This window comes from Sciurus vulgaris (assembly GCF_902686455.1).
Source record: "Sciurus vulgaris genome assembly, chromosome: 4".
In the NCBI taxonomy this organism is placed as follows: Eukaryota; Metazoa; Chordata; class Mammalia; order Rodentia; family Sciuridae; genus Sciurus; species Sciurus vulgaris.
In genome coordinates this window covers 72127452-72152429 of record NC_136464.1, presented here as the reverse complement: position 1 = coordinate 72152429, position 24978 = coordinate 72127452, and the positions used below count along the sequence as shown (strand labels likewise).

General features: G+C 33.8%; 1 protein-coding gene across 1 annotated transcript in view; it reads right to left on the bottom strand.

The window, feature by feature from the left end:
- The window catches only part of PCDH15 (protocadherin related 15), a gene marked incomplete at its 3' end in the record, with an annotated part of 922351 nt that overhangs the window by 808294 nt on the left and 89079 nt on the right, over nucleotides 1–24978 (bottom strand). The gene's annotated exons all lie outside the window — the stretch shown is intronic.

Genomic DNA, 24978 nt, shown 5'->3' with positions numbered 1-24978 from the left:
ATAAATTTTTAGTGAAATCTATGTTTTTATATCACTTAAAGAAGTCCGTTTCCTAAAGCAGAAGTACTTTCAGATGGACTAAGTCAGTATAAATACAGGTTTGAAAACTAAAAATTGGTGAGATAAGAGTCTTGGATGGAAAAGGGAGGAGTTCAAGTATAAAAGTTAATGCTGAGTTAATTACTAGGAGCAATTCATGCACTTCAATGACTGTCAATTTGTCTGCACCATGTACTGAGTGAAATGTCTATGGTTATCAGAGACTGGATTAAATAAAAGCAAAAATAAAAACAGAATCATTCTTTTTTTCCAACAAACATATTGAAGAGCATGAATATAGATCCAGCCTGGCCTGGGTGTGTGTCTAGGATTGTCCATTGTAATTTATGCTCTCTTGTTCTCAGCTGTCCCACTTGTAAGATAAGATGAATTTAATAGTTCAAAGATTAAGATGGAAGGACACACATAATTATGTTTCTACATAATAAATTCTCAATGATAATTTACTTTTTGTGATTATTATTATAATATGCTTTAAGGTTACTACTAGTGAATGAACTAAATAAAAACAGAAACCATGTGGTCAAATTTAGAAGGGTTTACTCTGCTTAGAAGAAGGTATGAATGTGGTTAAATAAGTGTAAAAATGCACTTATAAGGATAACCAATAATAACTGCAAAGCATACCACTCAGCATGCTGCTATTAGAGAGGGTGGAAAAATATTATCTTTTACTCAAATGCTAAAAAAATTCTTATTGAAGAAATTAAGTTAACAAACCTATTATGTACCATGAGCTAAGCATTATGTAAAGGCACAACTTTTGCTCCAAAGTAAAGGAAATAGACTGGGAAGGAATATGTTTAAATCTAATGAACTAAAAAAGTTCATTAAGTAGTTCAAAATAATAAAAGGAGTATCAAAAAGAACATATTTAAATCCCAAGTAGATTATATTCACAGTAAATGTGTATTGCGTTTTAAATAAAGTAAGTTACAGGAAGATATTCTTTGCTAATTAACTATAAAACATCTGATCTTTAAAAACAAACATATAATTAAAATCTACTATTCGTGTCAGAAAAAAAGAAAAGAATAGTGTTGGCAGCTGAAAGCAATTAATTTCCCATTCTTAATTCTGCTCTAAGAGACTATGTCAAATTAAACAAACAAAATGACTACTTTTTGCATTTTAAACTCAACTTACATTTTAGCATAGCCATTCTATAGGTCTTATCTTGTTTGATTTTGACTTCTGTTATTCCAAAAACTGTACATTACTGTAAGTTGAAGAATGTGGTCATTTCAGGGATGTTTTAATCTGTGTCTTTTTCCCTAGTATCTTCCCTCTCTATCCAGCTATTGTCTTATATTATGCAGTGGCAATTTTTGTTGATGCTATTGTTTGCAAAGATAATTTCATTTTCTAATTATTTGTAGTTATTACAGAATAAATTGATTTTTAATAGTTAAGAATATATAACCACAAAATTTCAAGTACAATGAAAAGAATAAATCATCTAATCTTTCAGAAATAATTTATTATAGTCTATGCATTCTTAAGCTTTTTAAATATGTTTTTATCCTCAAAATAGCATACTATATATCAACTATAAATCTTTCCATTCACATATCATATTCTTTAAGTTTGCATATCCACGCCTATATCTGCATATAATGTATATATTCACTAATATTAAAAATGAATGATTATCATAAGAATATGGTTAGATTTATTTACTCAATTATCATACATTAGGGTTTTATGTTGTTTCTAATTTTCCACTATGTACATTGCTATTAATGTTGAAATCTAAATATATACACCATTGTACATTTATTATTTTCAACCTCCACAGGAATAGTTATGCTTATTTCTGTTCCTTCCATTTATACTCTATCTTGTGAATATATTTAAAAAGAACCTTACCAACAGGTAAATAATACATAGATTCTGTGTTTAGAAGATTTTGGAAGGAGTGTTGCTACACAGAAACAAAAGCCATGGGTTATTTGCTGTATCTATTGAGGGAAAAGGAAAGAGATGATATATTTATAATCCATGGGATACTGGGAAGATCTTCAGTGTGACAAAACTTGTTTTAAATATCCTCTATGTCAACTAAAAGCTTTATAGAGTTGATCAATTACCTAATTCCTTTAATTTTCTGTTACTGATTTTTGTTTGTTTGTTTTTGTTCCAGGGATTAAACCCAGGGGTGTTGAACCACTGAGCAACATCCCAGTCCTTATTTTATGTTTTGAGACAGGCTCTTGCTAATTTAGGGTCTTACTAATTTGCTGAGGGTGACTTTGAACTCTCCATCCAATTGCCTCAGCCTCCTGAGTCGCTGGGATTATAAGTGTGCACCACCACACTGGGCTGTTCCTGATTTTGTACTTTTAAAATTAAGATAGCAATAGCAATCTTGATTAAATATAGTGAACTTGGAGATCAGAGGTAAATAAATCTCCTAACATAGATTCTGGCACATAAGAGCCAACATTTCCCTGGTGGCTTCATCATCATTTCTTTTTTGACACATTAGTGCTATATTTCCTTTCGCCTTTTGCTTTAAAAACTATTCTCTCTTAATTGTTGCCACTTGCATAAAATTTCTTCTTTTCTTTCAGAACTGGGAACTGAACCGAGGGGTGCTTTACATCTGAGGTACATTTCCAGCCCTTTTTTTTATTGTTTTATTTTTATATACGATCTTGCTAAATTGCTGAATTGGCTTTGAACTTGAGTACCTCCTGCCTCAACTCCAGAGACCCTGGGATTACAGGGGTGCACCACCAGGCCTAATTTCTTTTTTTTCTTTTTTGGCATTAAGGATCAAACTCAGACAAGGCTTTACACATGCTAGGCAAGTGCTGTACCACTACACTACATCATTGAACTAATTTGTGTAAATGTTTCTTATTGATGCTAACTCATAATGACTGATTTTTCAGTGCCCTCAAGAAAGGGCTCCTTGACTTACTCAGTAAATTTCTCTTCCTCTCTCACATTTAAGAAGGAAAGTCAATATTAATCAAATGAGTGTGTTCATTAAAGTAATATCCTCTTCCTCAGGAGGGAAAAAAGCATAAAATCACCCAAAATCTGCTTCTGCACTTAGGGCAAAGATCTGACATATAAAGTAGTAATGGTATTTTGACAAAGGATTAAAAACAAATAAACTGCAGATGATATAATACATGATGTTTCAAAGTCTTTATCAATGCTGCTGACACCTTTAAAAGATGAAAGTTTTTCAACATGATTTGGCAACTCTGAAATATAAATTTCATGTTGAAGAAAAATCATTCCTATTTATCTTTTTAAATTATCCGTTCGTATATGTTAGAGAAGAGCTAGGCACATTTCCACATAAAATTCTGTCTTAAATGACCATAATCAGAAGTAACAAAAAATCTGAAGGAAAGTATCTCTGCATGTTTTCCATGTGGTTGCTAAATCATTTTTACTGTGAAACGATGATAAAGATGAATTTGCAGCCCCATCTCAATTTTGAGAATAGACAAGTAGTTCTGTGCATACTATAGAGTGGAAGAGTCAGTAGGGACAATGAGCCTCAGAGACAAAAGCAGCCAGATATGATTTTCATCATACTATAATTTTAGTTAGGATTCCCTAGATCAAAATTAGGGAAATGTATATGTAAGTGTACAGTTTATCATCCTAATCAATTAATCATCTCAATGGAGATATCTCTTAATTTCTTTGTCTTTTTATCATTTTGTAAAGGGAAGATATTTCACCAGCATTATATATTTGGAAATAAATGAATAGAATGAATATAAAAAAAAGCTATGATTATTTTGCATATGTTTTTACTTTTAATTATCACTTCTAAATATTTTATTATAACAGATGTTCAGTGAAACTCTATGGCTTACATAATAACACTAGAACTTTCATCTTGATTTAGAAAAGACATTGATTCATCTTCTGCGTGAAGAAATTTTTATCTTCAACATAGTTTTTAATAGCTACAGAATGCCTCATCTAGTACTTCTAAATACTAAGGTTGAACATTTAAATTTGTACCAAACATGCTTTATTCCATATTTCTGAAAATGATCACACATTTATGAACAAGTGAAGCCAATATCCTTCTTCTTATAAGCTTTCATTCTATTGCCAAAATAGAAAACAAGTCAGAAAATAAATAAAAATTCAGATAATAATAATTCTTCTAAAGGAAAGAACAATACTATGAATGTTTACTGAATGGCTTTATAGTATAGTGCCTTCCTTTTGCACAGAGTTCTATGTAGGAGGCTGATAGAATCAGATATTTCTTTTTAAAGATTGTTATGACTAGTTTTGAAGAATAGATTTTAAGAAGCATTGAGTGGAAGGAGCAGAGACTGGAGATGGTGAGAGAACCATAGAGTTACCAGTAGATACAGAGAAAAATAAATAGCTTTCAGATTGAACTAGATGTGGCATTAAAGGAAAGGGGATATAAACATGATTCATGGACTTAGGACTTAAAACACTGGGTAAATGATGGTGTCTTTTTAGATTGAAATGTATACCTCTATCATATAATGCTATGATGTCCTTTGTTACACATAAATATCTGGGGGTCACTGATCAATTCTTTTAGACACATTCCTAAAAGTAAAATTTTTTTAAAGACTTGTGTACTGGTCATACACATTATACCATTTCCCTTCCTAATCAGTCTTAGCAGCATAAAGTCTTAGTAGGAAACTCTTGCTTGATCTTCTCCAGGGATTTTTTGACTGACAGCATGTGGCTTTAGTGAATCCCCTAAAACATGTATTATGTTTTAAATACTATGATTTTAAGTATAGCATATTTTATAAAAAATGCAATTATATGAGTCTTCAAATGACTAAATTAACCACTTGTGAATTAACCCAAATAAATATTACCTAAGTCAAGAAAAGAATATTAAAGGAGAAGGCATAAAAATGGTAGCCTAGAGGTATCTGGCAATACTGGCTGCTCCTCAACATTACATCAAATCAACAATTTAACAATGGCATGATGATGTAGGGGGTCTATGGGAAAGCACTGAGATGCAATCCAGAGCATCAGCGACCAAGTAAAATCCAGACATATTACTTTTTAGAATAATAAGAGAATTTAAAAGAAATAGACTGCACTAGCTCTGGGTATGAGGCAGCTCCATAGTGGAGGAGAAGGTCCCATCCCATGAGCTGAAAGAAAAATCCTTAGCCATTTCAGGAAATGCAGAACCAACAATCAGGGGAAATATGCAATGTGGCAAGATGGGCACCTGGATATTGTAGAGCAGACCAACCTAGGAAAGGAAATTCGCTGCACTTCCTGTGAACTCAGTGAAAGTCAAGGAGAGAAACATTTTAAAAGCAGATTGATTGTCTAGGCTTTCTGTGCAGATCAGAAACCCTTTGTGTGTATGTGTGTGCATGTGTGTGTGTGTGTATGTGTGTGTATGTGTGTGTAATTCTATGTTATAGTTTGGATATGAGGTTCCCCCAAAGCTCTTGTGTTAATTTAAGAATATCCAGGGGTAAATGATTGGCTTATGAGAGCTCTAACCTACTCAGTATATCATAGTTTGAATGGACTGAATGATAACTATAGGCAGATGTCGGGGTCTTAGGCCCCCTTGCTCTTCTCGACCAGTGGCAAGGGAAGGGGACACTCCAGACTGGGACAGGTAGGGCCGACTGACCGTCTGCACCCAACCCTCCGGGCGGAGGACAATCAGATGCGTCAGGGAGACCAGTCACAGCAGGAACTCGTTTATTGAGGAAGTCACACAGCTTTTATGTAGGGTGGAGGCTAGGCGGGAACCAATCAGCTTAATGGTCAGCAAGGCATAGGGAGGTTCACGCAGGTAAGAGTCCCATAGGACTATATGGCAAGGACGAGCTCATCACCTTGGTGGAACTGTTGTTAACCAATCCCTGATGGTGGTCCGATTTATCATCATTAACCTTTGAAACTGCCCTTAAGGCCTTGATCTTGCTCACCCGCCAGGGAGTGAGGAGTCAGCCTGAGTTAGTTAACGCGTCATTAGTCCCAACAGGCAGATGGAGTGTGAGAAAAGGAGGTAGTCATTGGAGGAATGCCCTGAACGTTTTTAATCTTTCCAGGGGCCCCTTGATTTAGTCAGATTTTTTTTTTTTTTTTTTTTTTTCTGCTGTGGCTGCTGTAACCAAAAGACCTGCCAAGAACAATTATAAGAAAAAAAGTTTCTTTGGGGGGCTCACAGTTTCAGAGGTCTCAGTCCATAGCAACCAGCTCCATTCCTTGAGGCTTGAGGTAAAGCAGAGCATCATGGTGGAATAGTGTGGCAGAGAAAAACAGATCAGGATATGACCACAAAGAAGCAGAGAGAGAGTCCTCATGCTAGGGACAAAATATATACCCCAAAGGCATGCCTCCAAAGACTCAAATTCTCTAGCCACACCCTACCTGCCTTCAGTTATCTCTCAGGTAATCCCTATCAAGGGATTAATTTACTGATTATATTAAACCTCCTTATAACACAATAATTTCATCTCTCAACTTTCTTGCATTGTCTCACTCATAAGCTTTTGGGAGACATCTTACATATAAACCATAACACCTCTTCCTCCTCCCTTGACTTCCTGGCTGATGAATGCAGCAGACTTCCTTTATCAGACCCTTCTAAAATATGGTTCTTGCTCACCTTGGGCTATAGCAATGCATTTGGTCCACCACTGAGTAAACATCTGAAACTAAATAAAAAGGACTAAGTTTTTCTTTTCACAAAAATACACAGATAACTGATACAGAAATTGATACCCAGATAGGGGATCATTGCTTTGACTAACCTGACCCTTTGTTCATAAGCCTTTTAAACTGATTTTTGGGGTAAATTTGGAGAGATTTGGAGATGCAGGAAGGAGAAACCTTAGAATGTTATAAACAGATCTTAATATGTGCTTCTGGTGGGAGCTCAATACCAGAATGCTGAGAGGAATGAAGACAGTAAACACTGTACTCATGAGGTTTCAGAGCAGAACAGGGACTCCAGTAGGGTCCATTAATGCAATATTCTGGAAATAAATAAATAAAACAATAAAACAAAACTTGCCTATATTTTGCCTATATTCTGAGATTTTGTGTGAAGCTGAAATTAAAGATGATGGATTAATTAATCTGATGGAGGAAATTTCAAGGCATTACAACATCCAACCAGTATCATGGAATCTGCTATTACCTTTTAGTCAGGTGTGCTGTGAGAATTGAGAGCATAAAGGAGAGCTGAAGAATTTTTAAAAACTTGCAGTTGGGCAAACAAAACAAAACAATGCATGAAGATTACAGTCACAGAAACTATGGTAGTTGAAGAGATTAGTTCAACTGAAGAGAAGTCAAGTACTTTGCACAGAAACAATAGATAAGATAGATATTTTTAGAGTATCCCAGGAATTTGCAAGATGACACCCATAACAGACTCAGGGTGTACAATTAAAAATTCCTTTGGGAAGAGTCCCTGGAGGCACTCTGCTTACAAAAGGAGGTCAGGGGACTAAGAAGTTGTTGGGAGTTATGGAAGCTTCTGCCAAGAACTCAGAGAAAGGTCCGAGAGGTTAGGTCTCATGGTTTGGATGTGAGGTGTCCCCCAAAAGCTCATCTGTGAGACAATGCAGGTTCAGAGAAGAAATGATTGGGTTGTAAGAATCCTAACCCAATTATTGAATTAATCCCTGATGGGATTAATTGAAGTGGTAGGGTGCGGCTGGGGGAGAATGAAATTGGGGCATGGTTTTGGGGTACATATTTTGTATCTGGAGAATAGTCTCTCTCTCCCCTCCCCTCTCTCTCTCTCTCTCTTTCTCTCTCTTTCTCTCTCTCTCTCTCTTTTCTGATTAGTGTAATGCAAGCTGCTTATCTCCACCCCCCTCTCTCACCATGACGTTCAGCTTTACCTTGAGACCTGAAGAATGGAGCTGACCTTCTATAGACAAAGACCTCTGAAACCATGAGCCCGCAAATAAACCTCTCCTTCTCTATAATTGTGCTGGTCAGATCATTTAGTCACAGCAGTGAAAAAGCCAACTAAACATTGGGCAATGTGCAGCAGGGTCAGAATCACTGTGGGCTGCCTATGAGAAGGTGACACATAAATCTGTGAAGGTGAAACTGAGACTGTGATGGAGAATTCAGGAAGTAAGAAATGCCAGTGACGTGGACTATCTCCCACAGAAAGCTACCGGCTATGCAGAAAGCCAGGCTAAGAGAGGTCATGAGCACTGCAACTAGCAAGGACAAAGAAGGGCTCTCCCAAGTCCTTTGGAGAGCACATCATAATCCCATGTGTCTTAGATGCTGTACATGGAGTTATGGGACCTGTTTGTCTGGACAGGTTTTGGTCTTGTTTAGGTTCCACCAATTCTTTCTCTGTCACTACTTCCACTTTTTAGAATGTGTTTACTCTGTGCCACTTTATACTGATATATGTAATTTTCTTTTGATCTTTACAAGAGCTTACAGCAGAGAGTTTGTCTTGAGTCTCAGATGAAAATTGGGACTTAGATTTTAGGGCAATCTGTTACTGTTAAGACGACAGAGTCTCAGAGAAGAACTCAATGAATTTTGCATTGTGATTTAGAATTGAGCTGTTAGGGGCCAGAGTCAGAATGATATGGTTTGAATATGAGGTGTTTCCCCAAAACTCCTGTGTAATGCAGGCATATTCAGAGGTCAAATGATCCAGTTATGAGAGCTGTAACCTAATCAGTCCTTCCAAGTTTGAAAGAACTGAGTGGATCAAATCTTTAGTGTAAACCAGTGGGGCATACTGGAGGAAATAGGTCACAGCAGGGCATGCTCTGGAAGGGTTCATCTTTCTTGTGGCCCCTTTCCCACTCCCTGCTTCCTGTTGCCATGAATGGAGCATTCCTTCTCTGTCAGGTCCTGTACAGTTCTATTTCATCTTGAACCTAAAGCAATGCCATCAGCCCACCAAGGACTGAACCTCTGCAACTATGAGACAAAATAAGCCTTTCCTTCTCTAAGGAGTTCTTGTCAGGTATTTTGGTTACCATTATACAGCTAACACAGCCTAAACTACAAAGGACATTTTTTTTTTTTTTTTCATTGAGTTGATGGGTGAGAAATAATCAGAACTCAGGAGTGGATTGTGGCATGATCCACTGGGATCTTTTACGGTAAAAGGTGAGACTGAGACAGGATAGACTGAGACAGAATGGAAGCTGATAGGGAAAGGATAAAACCCTCTCCTTTATATCTAAAATGCTTCACAAACACCCTTAAGTTTCCTCTCCAAATCTGTTTTTCACTTATCTGAATTTGTAAAAATCCGTTGAATCTTAGAATATTGTGTGTCCAGAAGTTTAATGACTATATGCATAATTAGCTTATATAACATACTTTCTTTAGACAAAATGAAGCAAAGGGACATTATTGTTAGAAACTTAGGAGTATGTAACAAACATTATCTACTGACTGGATGACCTCAACCTACATCTCCTAAAAGAACAGACTACCGTGACTTTTTCTAAGCTCCATGATTAAGAAAATTTAGCATACCAGCCTGATGTCACCCTTGTACAATTTTATTATTCAATTTTTACAAAGTTTCTTTTAAAAAGGAGACCACAGAAGCATTTCACTCTTAAGTAACCATATTCTTCTCTTTGAGTGTATACCCTTCTATATTGCTAGCTTTCCTACATAAATATCTTTGCTTTCTTGATTAAGTCTTTCTTTGTGCCTCTCTGATATGTCCTAAAATCCTTTTCTGTGGTCTAAGTCAAGAACCCTACAGGCCTGAGTTTAGGTCCTATTCTCCCTTCTGGGGAATCCCTTGGACCCCCTTCTGGTGACATGATCACTGGTCTGTGAGTCTTCAGTGCAGAGGAAGGTAGAACATGCATCTTTTCAACATAGGTAGTATGAGTGTGTGGGAAAAAAAAAACAAATAAAAAACAGGACAGGCTAGGTTTGGATGCAGAATAGAACTGGGTACAGGATTACTGTACCTGGTTCTGGTGAAAAGTTCTCAGTACACAATACCCAGATGCTGAATTTCAATGACATGCATGACTTTCACAGACAGACATTTACAGAATTTTCCACAGGGACTTGGACAGGAGTCACATATGCCTGGCTAGCATAAAGACTAAAGCTCTTGGGATGTGGGGTATGGTATAATCTGGATCAAGCACAGATTCAGTGAAGGAGAGGGCTGACTTGCAGCTTTTCCTATGACCACACCTTATTCCTGGACACAAAAAGCAGAGCTTTGAGGGTGAATCATCTCTGCAATAGATAACATTCTCTAGTGTACAAGAAGGATGAGAGTTCAGCAAATACTCCCCTAGAAGATTCAGACTTTTGGGGGTTATAAAAAATAAAATTAGCTTTAGTTGTGTACCACAAACCTCCCCATGGCTTGTGGATTCTAAAATTGAAGACTCAGAAATAAGTGTTACCATTTCAATGATATTAGCAAGGACAAATATTATAGTTTTTCTGTTTGTTTATGCCTTCACTTTTTTTGGTATGTTGTTTTATTGTTTTCCCTCATTACAAGTTTTTCGTATTTATCTAATTTTATATTCATTGGATTTTTCTTGATATTTGTTTTCTTTTATCTCATTTTATTTCCTTGCCTTCTCTTATTTCTCTCCTCACTTCTTTTTTAAAATTGATTTTAACTTGCTTTTTTAGTTATACATGACTGTACAATGTATTTTGACATATCATATATACATGGAGTATAACTTCCCATTCTTGTGCTTATACATGATGTGGAGTTATACTGGTTATACATTCATTTATGAACATAGGAAAATTATGTCTGATGCATTTTGTCTTTCCCACTCCCATCTTCCCTCCCTTCCCCCATAACCCCCATCCAATTTAGTGAACCTGCACTTCTCCCTCCCCACTGCCTATTGTGAGTCAGAATTTGCATATCAGAGAAAGCATTTGGCCTTTGGTTTTGGGGGATTGGCTTATTTCACTTAGCATGATAGTCTCCAGTTCCATCCATTTACTGGCAAATGCCATAATTTTATTCTTCTTTAAGGCTGAGCAATATCCCATTGTGTATAAATAACACATTTTCTTTATAAATTCATCTGTTGAAGAACAGTTAACTTGGTTCCATAGTTTAGCTATTGTGAATTGGGCAGCTATGAACATTGATGTGACCCCCCATTACTATAGTATACTGATTCTAAATCCCTTGGGTATATGCCAAGGAGTGGAATAACTAGGCAATATGGTGGTTCCATTCCAAGTTTTCTTAGAAATCTCCATTCCACTTTCCATAATGGTTGCACCAATTTGCCATCCCATTAGCAATGTATGAGTGTGCCTTTTTCCACACATCCTCGCCAACATTTATTGTTGCTTCTAATGTTTATAATTGCTATTCTGACTGGAGTAAAATGAAATCTCAGTGTAGTTTTAATTTGCATTTCTCTAATTGCTAGTTGCTAGTTGAACATTTTTTTCATAATATTGTTGACCATTCATATCTTAGGCCACAAAGTAATTCTTAGCAAATACAAAAAATAGAGATAATACCTTGCATCTTATTAGATTTTCTCACATCTTCTCTTTTCCCTTCTCTCCTTTATTCCCTTCTTTCTATATATTTTACTACTAAATATACTGCTATTAATACTTAATGCTTTTATTCTATTCTATTCTACATACAAGAAAGACACTACCATAATAGTGGAAGAAAAAAATCCATATCAACATATGTGCAAATTTTAACACAGAATTGTAGGAAAAATAGTAAACAAGCCATCTATATGTTTCTATATTGTATAACTCTCCAATACCTGGATACATAAATATCAAAGTGGGTGAAATGGTAGACAATAAATTCAAAGAACTGATTATTAAAATTATGTGTTAATTCAAACAAAAATATAATCTAAATGCAAGCAGGATTAGCTCTTCACACATCCAACAAAGCTAACATCAAGTCAAAATTAGAGAAGATAAGAAAGGTCACTACATACTGCTAATGGAAACAATTCACCAATAAGATAAAAAACTGTAAATATTTATGCCTCAAATGTTGATGAAACTAAAATGCACATACCCATAATACCAGCAACTTCAGGAAGATAAGGAAGGAGGCTGGCAATTTCAAGACCAACCTTGGCAATTTAGCAAGACAGATAACTAGAAGAATAAAGCAAGATGCTTATGTCACACCCTATATAGATTTCAACTCAAAATGGATCAAAGACCTAGATCAAACTACATAGGGGAAGAAAACATAGGGGAAACATTTCAACATATAGGCAAAGGCAATGAATTCCTGAATAGGACTCCGGTAGAATGAATTGGTAAATGAGTTGACATCACATTAAAAAGTTTTTGTCCAGCAAATGAAACAACTCTCAGTGTGCATACATAATGAACAAAATGGGAGAAAACCTTCACCAGGTGGTTTCAAAAGTTTATACTAGGAGCAGGCTGCAAATTCTTGATGATTCACACCCTTGTTACTCCTTGATCTTGCATTCAGGTGTTAACCCTTTTCCTGAGCTTGTCATGGTTCTTAACTTGCAGTTTTAATATGCAATTTCTTCATAAAGTTGAACACCTTTTCATGAGTTTACTGCTCATTGGAATAGCCTAATTGTGAAGAAGAGCTGGAGTCTCTTGCCCACTTTTATCCAAATAGAGTCTTATCATTTTTTACTTATTTATAGGCATTTTCTATGCATCTTTTTTATTTACTGTTTTTTGGTTATCTATGTTATAGATATATCTCTCCACTGGATGAATTACCTTTTCACACTTTTAATTGTGTATTTTCATGAGCACAAATTATTTTACTATAGAACAATTTATATACTTTTTTCATCTCGGTTATTTCTTTTGGTTTGCACTTAAGAAAATCATTCTTCATTCAAATTTATGAGGCTACTCCCCTGTGGTATCTTCCAAAAACCTTATTAAGTCTAAAATTCACCTGAACTCAATTTCTGTAAGAAGAGGGACCACTAAAGATAAGAAATACTCTACAGTGTAAATGACTTTCCATGCAAATATGAAACAGCTTACATGAAATCCCAGAGACTTTGAGAAAATAGTTTATTTGAGCAATTTAAAGAATTTATTATTTATGACTAAAAGAGAGTTTGATGCAGGAGTGTATGGGGATTCAATCAATGGGAGAATGATGGTCAGATTAAGAGATAAAGTCTTGTAGTAAGTCTAGAATTTATGCTAAGAGAAAGTTCAAGTATCCATTGATCTAAGGCTGAATGGTGACTTAATCAGATATGAGTTTTTAAAAGATCAATTCAACCTTAATAGAAAGATTTGCTGAGGGAAGCATACTAAAATGAGGGATGCCAGTTAGAAAGATGGTGCTTTACTTCAGATGTGGGTAACTGGGTCTTGAGCTAGTCAGAGGTCTTGAGAATTGAGATATCCAGAAATATGATATGTGAAAAATATTTGGGCCATTCATTTAAGACATATTTTTTTTCTTAAACTTCCATGCTTTGCTTAATTTTTTTAAGCAATGTCATTTTTTAGAGATAAATTAGAGTTGGCTGGTTCTAACTATTTTTAAACCATTTTTAGAACCTTTTTAAAAACATTTCTTAACATCTTGATAGTTTTATCAGAATTAGCATTTTTGGCAAATAATTATTTTTTAAAAAATTACAAGACACTGTGTTTAGATTTTGTTCATTTTCTAGATTCCTTCTCATAATGAAACAGTTTTTAGTTTTTAGTACAGTTCCTTTGTTGCTAAATTTTGATAGAGCTTATTAGTTTTAGTGCATGAATTAGAAAGCTGTCTATGTGGTCAATATTTTGGGAAATGTGTTTTTAACAGAATCTGGGTGTCAGTGTCAGATCATTTTCCCCTTGAAGATACTTGACAATACCTAAATATTCCTAATACATTTACCTCTTCTATTTGCATACTGACCTTTTGGTAAATATTACCTTTACTTTTCCTGCATATAGTTTATTTCATGCAGATATTCAAATTTTTAGGTACATATAATTACACAGTAGTTTTATAACAATAGAAAATATTATCCAATGTAAACATAAACCATTGATCATTAAGAAATAACACTAGAAATTACAATGTTCATTTAATATGAACAAATTAATTTATTGATTTATTATTAAAGTGATCATAATTACTAGGTTCCATGAAATATTTTAATGTTAATTCACTTAATCTCACAGCAGTCATGTTTTATATTTTATAAGTGAAGATATTGAGGCATAGTAAAATTAAGAAGGAGCACAGAAGCACAACACCTGCTTATGGATGAGCCTGGTTTAGAAATCATGCTTACTTTAACCCCAACTCCATTTCTGACTAAATGTGTTTTGTCAGTACACTAGAATTATATTTAGTTGACAATTTTTAATTTATTTATGACTAAGTAATTTTTCTAAGATTCTTCCAGTTTTTGCAATATCTTTTTTAGTGTTTGACTATTTTTTTGCCAAACTGGAAAATTATTTAATTTGAAATTTGTTCTAATTAGTTACATATGATAGTAAAAGGCACTTTGACACATCACACATAAATGGAGTATAATTTCTCATTCTTGTGGTTGTACATGGTATAGAAAAACACCTGTTGTGTAGTCATACATGTACATAGGGTAGTAATAATAATGTCTGATTCATTCTATTATTCTTCCTACCCCTATATACCTTCCTCTCCCTCCACTCCCCTCTACCTAATCCAAAGTAATTCTATTCTTCCCTAGTACTGCACCCCACTACATTGTGAATTATCACCTGCATATCAGAGAAAACATTTGGCCTTTGCTTTTTGGGGATTGACTTATTTAATTTATTATGATATTCTCCAGTTCCATCCATTTATGAGCAGATGCCATGATTTCATTCTTCTTTAAGACTAATATTCCATTATATATATATAGTATATATGTAGTAATATTCCAGTATATATATTATATGTATATTACATTATACACACACACACACACCACATTTTCTTTATCCATTCATCTGTTGAAGGGCATCTAGATTGGTTCCATAGTTCACCTATTGTGAGTTGTGCTGTTTTCTGTCACATCAGCAATTTATGAGTGTATATTTTTCCCCACATCCTTGCTAAAATTTATTTTTGCTTGTATTCTTGATAATTGCCATTCTGATGAGTGAGATGAAATTTCAGTGTAGTTTTGATTTGCAGTTTTCTAACTGCTAGAGATGTTGAACATTTTTTAATATATTTGTTGATCAATTGTATTCTGTGAAGGGTGTGTTTCATGCTGTTTGATTCTTTTAAATCCTATATTATTCTATTCCTTATTTACTCTAATTTTTCAGATATCATTTTATTATATATAATTTTATTATATTTTATATCCTTCCCCCACTAACTAACTAGTCCCTGACAAGTGTGAAAGCATCTTTCTCCCTTGAAGACAATTTATCTTTTAACTTTCTCATGACCTACTTAAATAAAATTAAAAAGAAGGGAGCTCTTGGGAGTTTCTTTTGAGAATAGTTGAGGCTTCGCTGCTCAAAAAGATAGTAATAAGTAATGAAGTAAAGAAAGAGATTTAAATTGAATCCACAATTAAAATGCAGGAATCATATAAAATTCTATAAATATTCTTAATTAATTCTTTCTAAGGAGCAATGTTTGATCAAATAATTGCAATTATTCCTGAACTGGGCACCAAGTTTTGATATTGAAGATTTTTTATAATTTTATTTTATTTATTTTGGGGTAGTAACAGGGATTGAACTCAGGGGTACTGAACTACTGAGCCACATTGCCTGCCCTTTTTGTGTTTTAGTTAAATAGAGGGTCTCAACTCAGCAGTTTACCACCTTGCTATTGCTGAGATTGGCTTTGAACTCAGGATCCTCCTGCCTCAGTCTTCTGAGCTGCTGGGATTACAGGTGTGCACCACTGTGCCTGGTACAATTTTATTTTTATCTTTTTCATCTAATATGAACAAATTATTAATTTGTTACTTAAGTGATAACTAGATAGTTACATAACTTTTTTTTTTTTTTTTTTTTTTTGTACTAGGGATTGAAACTAGGGGTGCTTAACCACTGAGCCACATACCCAGCCCATTTTTGTATTTTATTTAGAGACAAGGTCTTTCTAAGTTGCTAAGGGCCTTGCTAAGTTGCTAAAGCTGGCTTTGAACTCATGATCTTCCTGACTCAGCCTCTCAAGTCACTGGGATTACAGGTTTGCGCCACTATGCCCAGCAACTATATATGTTTGGATGGAAGTCTACTGAAAAATTTTCCTCCAGAGAAATTTTAAGAGGTAAAAAATATTAACATTTTTAGGAAGGAAAACATCTTGCATTTTTCTAAACATTTTCTTACTTTGGTGCTAGGATCATATGGCAACTACTTTTTCTGCAGAAACTAATAAGATTAAGTATCCAAATCAAAATTTTAAAATATGATGCTAGATTTTTCAACCATAACAAAAAATATATTTATTATTTTAAAAGAAACAAGTTAATAAGAGTTTGGTTAGGCACATCTCCTTTAATTGCTTTGAAGGGTACATAATTATACCAAGCTTAGCTCCTGCCCTCAAGGAACTAGTTATCTAATTGAAAAAATATAAGATTTATAAAAATAAAATGAAATATTTATCTGCACATTACCCAGAATCCTTACTAGAATTTAGATAATAGTGATATTATGCAGAAATGTAAAATATACAAAGATGATTTTAATAGAGTAAATGACATAGACATAGACAAAATAAGATAAAATTGTGGAATTATGTTCTTTAATTCTTAATTCTGCAACCACCACACCTGGAGAATACACAGGTATTTAAAGCCTTACTCTCAGGAAACAGAACCAGAGGATGTATTTTAGACCTTAGAAAACAGGAAACAGGAAACCCTACTAAGAACACAGAACTGAAGTGTATCAGGTTTACAGACCTACTCCTCTGAAGCAGTTCTAAAACAGTTTTAAAGTTCAACATGTCTATACTAAGAGAGGATAGCTGCACTCCATACAGTCATACAGTCCAGGTGCTGACTACTATAGGTGATGAATGGACTACACTGTGAGCTGCCAACCTAAGCAATTCACCTAAGAGCTGTCGGAGGTGGCAGTCAAGCCTGGTCAACCCCAAAGCTGCACAAAGAAGTTAAGTAAGGCTCAACTGGTAAAATTTGTTGTAAACAATCTCTGGTGAGAGTAGTCTCCCTCAGGGGAAAGGAATATGAAACAGAAAGCCAAAACTTAGTGCTGTACATACAATTTTTCTTGCCCATGTCCATAAAGACTTCAAGAATAAAGAGTGGTAAATAAATTATATTTTGGTGGGTTTGTATTAGAAGTGAATTGCTGGCATAGAAATTGGTCACAGTTTGAAACAACTACACATACAAAGAGCCTATTCCCAGGAACTACAAAAATAAAAGAAGGACATTTAACAAATGAAAGAATTATCTTAAAACAGTAAAGAAATCAAAGCAAGGCATGGATTTAAGATTACTAGAAAGATGGAGTCTGTCTTCCTCCTTTATGCATATTTTTATTTCAAAATAGCATAAGATTTTTCTGTGAACGATCAAACTAGCTTAAGATAGTATTCTGACTCTCATTTCAGGAAAATCTGAGTATTTCATTTCCACAAATAAGCATTCCCTATGTTTGCCAGACACAGTACTCACTGGTGAGTTTACAATGAAGAAAAAGAAACTATGGCTATATCATCAAATAATTTTTGATCTAAATGAATAAAGTCCATACACAGATCATCCTGATAAGGGAAAAAGTTGACAATATATAAACTCAAGACGAGGGCATTTAACTCACTAGATCAGGAGTGTCTTGTTGGAGGACAGACTGTCTAGGGTAATCCTTAATTGTAAGTAAGAAGTAAACAAGTTAGAGTCTGTCATGTTTAACAACAGCAAAAGCAGGAGTGAATAAAGGAAATCCTCAAAGGACATGGATGTGTTGGACCAACTCTAAACAATTTTGTATTATTGTAAAGAATGGGAAGTCAGAGAGAGAGTGGTGAATAAATTTGGGGCAGAGTGACCAGGACCCAGAGGACATGTATATCACATGGATAATTGCAAAGGAGCCACAGTCCAGCTAAACAGAAGCAGGGTAAAGACAGTTTCCTCCCGTAGATAAATCACTATGGCAACAAGGCAGAAGGTGGATTTCAGGGGTATGAGATATAAAGCAAAGGACCTGGCTTACATTTGATATTCAATTTACATCCAGTAAAGAAGATAGGCTCAGGTTGGAATAGGGCAAATTCACTGAATCTTACAGAGTTGCTGAGTTTTTTATTGAGCTGACTCAATGTCATAAATATTATCTACATAAATATACATAAAGTACAGAAAACTTTCAATGTTGAAATTGAAAAAGAACTTATAATGAATGGATCTCTAGGGACAGAAAAAAACATGGATGACCTGAGTGGTTGTGTTTTAACCAAATTGCTAATTTTATTCCACTCATTTAACTGATTAGAATAGGATATGTGAGTCCACATGTGAGTGCATATGCATTTGTGTGTGCACACGTGCATGTGTCTTGTATCGTCTTTATTCTTGGAGTGAAGTTTTCTGGGGCAAAGAAGCTTCATGGGAAATAAGTCTACTTGTGCCAAAAGCACTGTTTATTGTGGACCGACACCTAAATACTTCAGAGAAAATTAATAAAAACCGTAAAAATTTAAAATTTTCCTGCAAATAAATTCAAGCATAAAAATTCAGGGTTATGATAATAATATGAATTTGGAAATGTCCGTAGTGTTGGAATACAGTACTTTGAATAATACTTCTGTAAATTAATTTCCTTCTTAATTAATTTTATAAGGATAATACAATAATAGGCACATTATATTTTATTTTATATTTAACCAGATTCAAGAAGCATCCACATTTTAAAAATAGTGATCTAAAATGTTTTAAGGGAAGTTTCTGATGTAGAAATAATTATTCTTCCCATTATTAATCCATGTACTGATCATTCATAGTTCCTTCACTTTCTGACATTCTATTAGCTTTGTGAATTTTGGTGTTAATTGGTTTTACTGTTTCTTTTCTTGTTCTTTCTTCAGAATCAGGATTTACCTGATTATCCAGATTGTCTCTTAGCACTTAGTTTGCTCATTCTCATAGTATTGGCACTCTTTGAGGCTCTCAATTCATATATTTCAAACGTCTTCCTTTTGACCTTTATGACAGCATAACTGCCATCTAGGTGAGAATAAAGTGTGTGTGTACCTGTGTGTTGGGGAGTCACCTTCTTTATTGGTATGTGCAAATAGACTCAAATTCATTTTCATAATTGTTCCCTCAGGTAATGAGCTGTTTTAATTCTAATGATCACTGAAAAAACTGGGGCAACATATCTAATACAAACACTTATTTTTACTTTTTCTTTAGAGAAATTTTAAATTTTACTTGTTGATCTAGTTATCATGTTGTGGAGTATCCTGATGTGGGAGGAAATTATTCTGCACAGAACAGGAAAGCATGATTCTGGAGAGGAATGAAGAAAGAATGGTTAAAGGGATTAGAAGGTGAGGTTGAATAAGAGGAATAACTTCTAATGTTCTATTACTCAGTAGGATAACTGTGATTGATTATGATGAATTGAGTATTTTTAAATAGTGAGTAGAGAGCCTTTGAATGGTCCCCCAACAAATAAATGATAAGTGTCTGAGGTAGATACACTAATTACCCTGATCTGATTATTACACAGTGCACACATACATGGAATGTCACACTGTGTCCTACAAACACCTATAATTATGTCTGAATTTTTTAAATGACTGTGATTACTTGCTTTAATTTTTAAAAATACTGATTATCTTCCTTAATTCCAAAGAAAAAGAACAAATGGAAAATCAGGCAATGTATTGTATGAAGTTATTTTTTACTCTGATAAGAAATCAGTGATCAACCAGAAAGACAGATAGGCTCCTCATAGTGTCTCAGTTTTAATTTCATTTTATACATTCACTTCTTCCTTCCTTCCTTCCTTCCTTCCTTCCTTCCTTCCTTCCTTCCTTCCTTCCTTCCTTCCTTCCTTCCTTCCTTCCTTCCTTCCTTTTTCTTTCTTTTTTTCTTCCTTTCTTTCTTTCTTTCTTTCTTTCTTTCTTTCTTTCTTTCTTTCTTTCTTTCTTTCTTTCTTTCTTTCTTTCTTTCTTTCTTTCTTTTTCTTTCTTTCTTCCTTTCTTTCTTGGTTCCAATAGCCTTCATTTATTCTGGGATGGATTAAAATTAGCATGAAATAAACACGATACATATGTAACTATATATTAGTGTAGAAATTCATTTCCTTCAAAAGGTATACTCCTTAAACAATTTAATCCTCTTATTTTCTCTAAAATGGAGATGGGATTATAATATTATACTAATTATAATAATAGTAGTATCTGCCTTCTATTGTTATGAAGATTAAATGACAAGGATCTTTTAGTAATATGCCTGGCACAAGGAAATACTCAATAAATCATAGCAATCACTGGCAATTTCTAATTATATATTATATCTTGTGTAAAAGCAGTAATTGACAATGATGTTGATGTGGTCCTGCCCTGTAAAAGTCTGGATAGTCTTTCTTCCTCTAATGCAGTAATTCAGATCCATGTTGCCAGTCACATTCCAGAGGAAGATCATGAGGTGATTCTTTATAAAACAGTAAAGAAAACATCAGTTTTCCTAGTGACAAGAGCTAACCTCTAAGGGATGCAAACACAAAGAAATCAATAAGCAGCACTGGAAAAGTATCATGATGGATACTGCTAGCCTTGAAATTAATCATGTTTATTTTAATGTTATTTAATAAGAGTGATGTTTTGATTCTTACTGATGTTTTAATTTCTGACTGAAACATTCCTCTATCAGACTATATTACTCAACAGTAAGAGTTTTGGAATAGGAATAAATTGTGTTATTATTAGCTTGTTCATTGTCCATTGGCTGCTGCAGAAAATAGCAACCTCTATAATGACCATGGACTAGATTTCAGTCTGTTTGTGGTTTTGAATTAGGTTTTTTTGTTTTTAGCTCCTATACTCAACCTTTGGCACCAAGTGGAAAATGCAGAACAGAGTGCTTCCCTAATTGGCATTGCAATACTTAGTCCAGAATAAAGCTAAAACCTACATTTAAATGGATAGGGAAAAAAATGAAACAATTCAAAACACATAGAGTGAAATGGTTTAATCTTATTTCTCTTACTGTTTGTACTTAATGACCTAACTTTTCAGGAGTTTTTAATGGAACTACTATCTAATTATTTTCATTGAAAAATTTTATGATGAGCAATAGGATGACTGTATATAATTTATGGTCCAAAGCAGAATATTTTTGAGTATGAAAGAAGTACTGATAGTAAAAGCATAACAGGCATAAACTGGGACTGAACAGGGAAAACTAAGATAAATAGTCATTTGTATATAAGAAACTGTAATTCAGTACTTGACAGTGTTCCAGCAATGTGTTTAGGAAAGCTTTAGTTCTCCTTGATCACTCAGTTCCCTTTCTATTTGATTATTGTGTCTGCTAAAAGGATAAGAGTCTGGCTGTAACTCAGGTTGTCCACATATTGGATGGAGTTGCACAAATGGAAGAGTTTCAGTGACTGGTAAAAAAAAAATACCACTGAAATAATTTATTTATACTCCAAAGAAAGAAAATATCTTTTCTCTGATATTTCAACTCATTGCAAAATATTTTTCAAACAGTGTTAAGGAGACCCTGAATCCATATTTTTTGGATAATAATAGTGTGACTTGATTTAGTTGTCATCCCCTTTCAGACATTTAATCTAATAAATGGGGACATACAAGACTTGAAAGAAAATCAACTTCCTTACTGATATTCAGAAAATTCTCAGTAAAGTTTCTTCAAGGCACACATGTCCATACCCAGTGTTAAACAATAAGGAAAATATAAACAATAAGGAAAATATAAATAATTGAAAACAACAGACATATTACATGAATGAAAAGTAAAGAACTTTAGAACTTTGGGTAAGTACAGTCTGTGTACATTATACAATCCAACATTTTAGTATATATATCACCTCTGTAATATCCACAAAATATGGATAGCATTTTTCTGCTTATAAATATGCAGAAATGTCAGGCTACTTCATTAAAAGAAAGAAAGCCAAGTTAAAAATATATAGGTATTTATTCACCATACAATTTAACCTTAACTTTAAAACCTAATATATGTTGCTATTTTTTAAAGTTTAATTCTAGTGTCTTTATTCAGTCTATTTATTTATAATTTACTTAATTATAAAATTATAATCATCAAGTACTGGAAGTAACTGAATTTGTAATTTTTTTCATGTGTAACACTATTTTTTAATTAATTTTAATTAATCATCATAGTTAATTTCCACATTTTTTCATTGTTGATGCTTTTTAGGTTTGTATAATATTTAACTAGCTCTGACTTTGATTATGAGAATAAATACTAAACATTGCTGAATTTTTAAATACCTAGATATATTTCCTTTATATACTGTCAGGTTAATCGTGTCTTCAGGGATCCTCCAACTTTGTGCACAGAAATGTGTATAGAATAGAGATGCATTTTTTTTAACAAGATATCATGGTATCATATTTTCTTCACTCAATCTTCTAGGTAATACAAATGTCTTGGAGAAGACACAGAAAGAACCATTGTGTATGTATAACCCAGACCTGTCAGTAGGATAGTGGAAAAGGAAAAGGTACTAAAATTTTGTAGACATCTGATTAAGAGGAATGATCTGTCCTCCAAAATGCACACACAACCCTTTGACCTTCATTGCTTTAAGAATGGATTTAGGTCAATGAACTTTAAAACAGATTTTTAAAAGTTTATAAGAGCCAAGACACAATCAGAAATAGAATATGCACATTAAGAAATACTACACATATGGATGGACAATACTTGAGAAAATGGATATATTAAGTAAGCATGTAAGTAAGCATCATATTTTGAAAAAGTATAAGTACTAGAGAATATCCCAGAAAATATCTCACATTTATAGTAGAAGCTAGAAATAATATAATATGTCAATACAAATAAAGGAGGTAAAAGGTTTATGGTTGAAGGCTGTTCCATGGCTGGGAAAGGCTTCATTGGGACTTTAGGGGTATACTACTGAGGGAAGAGTTACTTAGCCCATACAGTTGGGAAGAATAGCATGTTGAACTAGAACTAGAGTCTGCCTTTAGAACCCAATAAGATGGTATGAACACAAAGAAATCGTTACCGAATGAAATGAGAATCATCATATGTTTAAACTGAAAAATTAGCGCTAATCATCTTATGAATTGTATTGAGATTCACAGCCTTAATTATACTTATCATAATAATTATGAGGAGATGTTTTAGATGAAGTTTGAACTTCACTATGCAGCAAAACAAATGTTATTATTCTGTGTGTAATAGACATGTAGTACATATATATAGAAGTTGACATTTCAAAAATAATCTTGGTTTTTACACCAAATTTTAATGTCATTATAGCTTTATGTTCCTAGGTAATAGGCATCATAAATCATTGGTTACAAAAACAGAGAAGTGTGACCATTGCCTCAACACTTAAGTAAAACTAGAACAGTGGTTTGTTTAGATTTTATAGAATTCATTCAGTTTAGCATGTGTTTCTAGACAGAATTGTTTATAACTGAATGAAGTTCAAAAGAAGAAGATTTATATTTTTTAGTCCACACTAAAGAAAATATGCTTCAATACAATTAAATTTCAAAAAAAGATACATGTGCCATTCTTGAGCTTAAAACCATGGACAGAAGCCAAATAGGATTATATTTAGGTAAATAAAACACTGAGTGAAAAACAATATTCTATTTTAAAAACTGAATATTGAATGTTATTCAAATTGTTGATATTAGCTATTTTTTTCCATTTGTGCTATTGTGCCTTTCTTAAAGTTGAAGTAACAGTTCGAAATAATATCTGGATTAATAAACTAGTCAATATTCTACAGACTATGAAAGATTTTAGACTATGATATATTTTAGCTCACTAATATAAACATTGTCTCTGCAAAACATCAATATGCCCAAAATCTTCTATGTAAAAAAAACTAAGTATTTCTTAATAATGTTCTAGGAACATTTTAATATATTAGACCACCTGGAACATATATATATATATATATGTTCCAGAGGAACCAGATAGCTCATCTTAATTCTGTGTCTCCTGCTTATCTATGAAGCAACATGATGCAATTAACAGAATTGAGGTTTTGAAGTAGAAAATATCTCTGAATGAAGTTCCTTAACCTCTCTGAGGCTAAATTTTCTCATCAGAAACCTGGAGCACTTGGCAGCACTTCTAATCTTTGTTATATTTGCTTTCACAACTTCACAGCTCTATATGACTTGGAAAGAACAATGTCAGACAGACTAAAGTGGGACACAGTACTGTAATCAGAGAAGAAGATCTCTTTTTTGAGAAAGGTGTCAGATGTCCTGTGAGGTGAACCATCTATCCTGAACATCCCTGGTGTCTGTAAATAGCTGTGCCAGTAACAACCAAAGGGCAGCCTTGTTTCAGTCACAGAGGAAGTGATAGGTAACTGAAACAGTGGGACTTGAAGCACACTGTCAGACTGCTGTGTGTGCTTATGTGTGGTTCCAACATGAACATATCAGGTGCATTCACAGTGTGAAACAATCATCTTCACTAACTTAATAAACTTATTGTCCAAAGGCTTTAAATACAGAATAAATAACATTATGATCTAGTTCCAGTATAGGAGCCATGACTTTCAAAAATGATACAGTGAATGAATTAACTTTTTCCAAAGCACATAATAAAACCATCTTCTTGTCCTCTTAAATATTTTAAGAAATTCTTTGTAGACATAAGGACTGGTTTCCATTAACTGGCTATGGAATTTGGGAAGTTAAATTCTTCAAATTAATGACTAAGACAGTTAATATTTGAGGTCATCATT